The sequence below is a fragment of the Marmota marmota genome, unplaced genomic scaffold, assembly GCF_001458135.2.
Source record: "Marmota marmota marmota unplaced genomic scaffold, marMar, whole genome shotgun sequence".
Lineage (NCBI taxonomy): Eukaryota > Metazoa > Chordata > Mammalia > Rodentia > Sciuridae > Marmota > Marmota marmota.
The window spans coordinates 26,044,158-26,049,730 of NW_026000174.1; positions in this window are offsets into that span (position 1 = coordinate 26,044,158).

A 5,573-nucleotide genomic window follows, 5' to 3' on the forward strand; every position below is an offset into this window, starting at 1 on the left:
GTTGAATCCCCAGTACTGAAACCAGAGTTTGAGATGAAACTTGTCTCTTCACCTCTGCTGGTGGGTGGAGTCTGCGTAAACTACAGGCTTTCGCAGCCAAGAAAGCCCACTTTAGTGTTAGCAGCTAATCACAGCAGAGCTTGCCTGGGTGTTGGCTCCAAGGGTGGCAACTGGCAAAGCCAGATTCTTTTTCACTACTATCAAGTGGCACATTGCAGCTCTTAATGGAGGGCGATGCCTTCTAGTGTCTGCAGCAGACCCCAGGAACTCACCACCAATCTCTTTCTGGGTTCTTGTCTGGCAGATTCCAAAAATGAATCTACGGACAACATGGAAGGCAAGAGGGAAAGGGGCAAAATTTATTTAAGTGAGATGAAAAGCAACAGAGCTCCCTCCGAGGTGAGAGGGGACCTTAGAGGGATTGTCACTTAAGTATACTAGTCTAGTGGTTTCTATAGCTCTTGGGCCAATTCTACGGGTCAAAATTTTTGCTAATCAAGTCTTGGAAAAGTACCAATGCTATTGGTCAAAATCTGCACTAAACGGGTATTGGGAAAGTAGCTTCGTTATTGGTTTGGCCCAAGACTTTCTAATTGACTATGTCTTTTTAGCCCTAGGTTTGAGCCTTCCTGAAACCCCTATTTGGATCAGCAATCACTTCCATTTTCCCCCACTTCTCAGGAACAAAGGCTTGGATGGAATGTTTGGAATGTTTCTACAGATTATTTTCTTGGAGTGATCTTTACATTTAAAAAAAAAAAAAAAAGAAAGGGGCCCATTAATTATCCTATCTTATTCAGTACAAAAAAAACAAACAAACAAAACTTTTTTAAAAAGCCACAAGGCTGGTAAGTAGCAGAATGTAGACTGAAGCTCCTGTTTCAGCTGTGAAGTCCTCTCCCAGGCTCTCTTTGGCTGCAGCTCTACCTACTTTGAGTTGTACGCTGGATGTAGGTGGAGCCTTCCTGGTGAAGGTGCTACCTGCAAAGTGAGGCAGACACCTTCGGGAAAACTCCTACATATAAAGCTCCTTCAAAGTGTCCTGTCTTCCTGTCAGCCAAAACTTTTTGGAGAAACTGACAAAGAACCAGCCAAGGTCACGAAGCTACTCTGACTCCTGATTTTAGGGACCTAGATTGAATTGGTACGTTACGATATTAAACTGAGCATGCCCAGAATCATTTGTGTCTGCTATCTTCCCCATTTCCTATTTCCTCATTGCTCTATGAGCTTGAGCTGAGCATGCTCAGAAATGAACTTTTTTTTTTTTAAGAGAGAGAGAGAGAACTTTTTAATATTTATTTTCTAGTTTTTGGCGGACACAACATCTTTGTTTGTATGTGGTGCTGAGGATCCAACCCGGGCCACACGCATGCCAGGCGAGCGCACTACCGCTTGAGCCACACCACATCCCCAGCCCAGAAATGAACATCTTAAACTGAGCATATTACCTGCGCTGGTCTTACTGCCTGAGTGGCCTAGTGGCCTATCTGAATTTTGACCCTCCCCTAGTCTTTTTCTTTCTTTCCTTCCTTCCTTCCTTCCTTCCTTCCTTCCTTCCTCTCTCTCTCTTTGTTTCTTTTTCTTTTTTTCTTTTTTTTTTTTTGTACCTGGGATTGAACCCAGGGGAACTTAACCACTGAGCCACATCCCCAACCCCTTTTTACACTTTTTTTAGAGACAGGGTCTCACTGAGTGGCTGAGGGCCTCACTAATTTGCTGAGGCTGGCTTTGAACTCATGATCCTCCTGCCTCAGCTTACTGAGCTGCTGCATGTGTGGTCACCACGCCTGGCTCCCTGACCTTATCTTGATTGTGGTAAGGACAGGATTCCTGAAGTCCAGAAGTCCCTCTTCAGGTGGGCTGGTTGAAACTGATTGAAACTAAGATGGCTGCCAAAGTGACCACCAGACAGTCTCTAACCTCATCAAAATAAAAGACATGAATATTCCTCCCCTTTGTTAGATGATGTCATGATTTGGATGTGAGGTATCCCACAAACCTCATGTGTTTAGGTGATACAAAAAGGTTCAGAAAAGAAATGATTGGGTTATGAGAGCCCTAATCAATCAGTGAATTAATCACCTGATGGGATTGAGTGGTAATTGAAGGCAGGTAGGGTGTGGCTGGAGGAGGTAGGTATTGGAGGTGTGGCTTTGGGGTATATATTTATATCCAGCAAACGAAGATCTCTCTCTCTCTGCTTCCTGATCATCACGTGAGCTTCTTCCCTCTGCCACACTCTTCCACCATGATGTTCTGCCTCATCTGGAGCTCTGAGGAATGGAGCCTGCTATCTGTAGACTAAGACCTCTGAACATGTGATCCCCCAAATAAACTTTTCCTCCCCTACAATTGTGCTGGTTGGGTCCTTTAGTCACAGCAGTGTAAAAGCTGACTAAAACAGATGATTCCCTTCCTCATATTTCCTTTACTTATGTCTGTAACTTTCTGATCCCCAAGGGGTAAGATGATGATTTGCAGTTTATCTCCTACTTCTCCTATTCTTGGCCAAGAATAAAAGTCTCCTTCCCTGCTCTTCAGTGTTTGGTCTTGTCAACGGTTCCATAGTTCCAAGAGGGAAAAAGAATAGCCTTTGGGGTCAAAAATAGGAAACCAGCATACTCAGAAATGTGTCCCTACATGAGCTTTCCTATATAAATATGTATAGGGTCCCCGAATAAGAGCCCCAAGCTTCCTTTTCTCCTGAAGAGCAATGCTTTGCACATAATCTAGTGCTCTTCTTGCCCATTGCAGATAATGAGTCTTTTTCCTTTCTTTTTTCTTCTGGTCAAGGTCATTGGCTTCACACTCATCAAGAGAAGAATCTACTGTGTTCAGTGATAAGGGGACAGAGCTAGCCAGACATGGTGGTGCCCACCTGTCATCCCAGTGACTTGGGAAGCTAAGGCAGGAAGATCACAAGCTCAAGGCTAGTCTCAGCAATTTGATGAGACCCTGCCTCAAAATGAAAAATAAAAAGGTCTGGGGATGTAGCTCAGTGGTAGAGCATCCCTGGGTTCCAGCCCCAGTACTAAAAACAAAAAACAAAATGCAAAACAAGGGACCAGAGCTGTTCTGTTGTTGCCCAGCCATGTCCCCCTGCTTTCCTTCTCCAGATGCAGTGTAATCAGTGTTGGCTCCAAACAACCAGTGGTGGGACTCATGACATGTGCCCTCTGTCTCTATCCCTTGCTGTCAAGCACCCTGCTGGTAGGCCATTCCCAAGAGCTGATCAGGAGCCAAGTGCACAAGGGGCCCCTTTCTCCTCAGCCTGACCAGCACCGACCACTTCCTTTGCTGGCATGATGTTCGGATTTCCCATTCTCCTCCCTGCCACATTTCCTGCTCCAAGTTACTTTTTTCCTAGGTCAACTCAGCTGCTCTCTAATTCAGGCAAACTAGAGATGCGGAGAAATATGAAAACTGGCTGGGGTTATTTTGGTGGTCATGGTTATTTTGGCTCATTGTTCACAGCACAGAGATACTAGATAATTACCTAATCCTGCACCCACTCTGTCCTTGTCCCAAGATCCTGCAGGACATTCTTTATGTTCTGTTTGCATCATTCAGAAGTTCTCTTAATCAAGTTCAAATTTGCATCTCCTCCCTGGAAAAGCCAAGTACAGGAAGCACTGCGGCTCTGGTGTATTTACCACTTTGTGCCAAAGATCACACTGTGCATATGTCTCTTTGTATGGTCCACTGCTTGCTCTCACCTTCTCTTCCAGCCGACTGTCCCCCTCACTGCAAATCCTCTGCCACAGTCACACTGATCTCTTGATTGTTCCCTGAATTTGCCTTGTGTTTTTCCACCTCAAAACTTTTGTCTCCACCACCTGCCCCTGTGGAATGTTCTCCCCACTTCTTTCCACCCAACCAAATCAGATTTATTTCTCTTTCATTCAACACCAACTGCAGGTCGGCCCCGGGCCAGCACTTTCACATGCTTTATCTCATCCTGCAAGGCCCAGCATAATTTCTTCTTATCTGTGAAGCTTTCGGAGGCTACCCCAACTGGAAGTGACCACTTCCTCCTTTCTCTTACAGTTAGAGTCTGCACTACTCCTCTGGCACTTAATACATCCTGGTATCTTATAATTAATCATTCATTTGCGCACTCATTCAATTTTTTTAACAAAGGTTTACTGGATGATTATTATTTTCTGGTCATGATAATAGATGTTGGAGATGCTGAGATGAAGAAAACACCCCGATGGTCCCCAAGAAACAGGCTAGTGGTGAAAACCAACACCTAACAGTACATTTATCATATAATATGATGAGAACAGGTTGCACTTTAGAGAGGAAGCAGGGGAATCCCATGATGGATGAGTAGAAGGTGGTCCAGAGAGGAGGGGAGAAGGCACAGATTGAGGAGGAACAAGAAGAACAGGGGCCCAGAGCTCAGGAAGCACCATGTGTGTGGAAGCAACTCCAAGCAGTACCTCGATGCGGAGATACACAATGTCACTTAAGCATTGAGTGTGCAGGGTCTAGTGGGAGGACCTGAATAGCAGCTTAGAAGCCTGGCTTCATCCCGTGGGTCATGGTGTGCCATTGAGGGTCAAACAAGGGACTGACTGACACTTTGTGGCTCAAGATCACTCCGGCTCCAGTGTGACACATGGATAAAATCAGAGAAGAGATCTGAGGCAGGAAACTGTTAGAAAGCTGTGACTGTAACCAGAGGAGGAGATCCAAGATGGTGACAGCTGTCTATGGGAGACCAGAATATACTCCCCAAATAGGAAGGATGGTTGAGCTGAAGACAAGAAGCAGCATCAGGGGCAGAAAGGCACTCTGTCTGATAGACAATATGATTGATGTATGTACATCCCATGTATGTATTATATGTAAAAATACATTCTGCTGTCATGTATAACTAAAAAAAATAAAAATAAATCATATGGTCAAAAAAAAAACATGGTTAACTATAGCACCAATAAAGCTATGGTCAGGGGCTCTATCTCACATAAAGCTCTGTATCACACAAACTACCATACAATAGTAAGTGAGGATGATCATAAAAAGCACCAATAAGGCGCCGGCAAGGTAGACGGAACTGTGACCACCCACAGAACAGGCCCAGAGGCCTGCTGAGGGGCAGAGCCGCCCCCCAACCCCCGCGCCTGCCAGGTAGGCGGAACTGTAACCACCAACAGAAAAGGCCCAGTGGCCCGCGGAGGGGCAGAGCTTCCAATCACTGCTGCAAGGTAGGCGGGCCTGCGACCCACCGGCAGAACAGGAGCAGCGGCCTGCTGAGAGGCAGAGCCGCCCCCTCCCCCTGCGCCAGCAAGGTAGACGGAACTGTGACCACCCACAGAACAGGCCCAGTGGCCTGCTGAGGGGCAGAGCCGCCCCCCACCCCCCGCGCCTGCCAGGTAGGCAGAACTGTGACCACCGACATAAAAGGCCCAGTGGCCCGCGGAGGGGCAGAGCTGCCAACCACTCCTGCAAGGTAGGTGGGCCTGCGACCCACCGGCAGAACAGGCGCAGTGGCCTGCTGAGAGGCAGAGCTGCCCCCTCCCCCCGCGCCTGCAAGGTAGATGGAACTGTGACCACCAACAGAA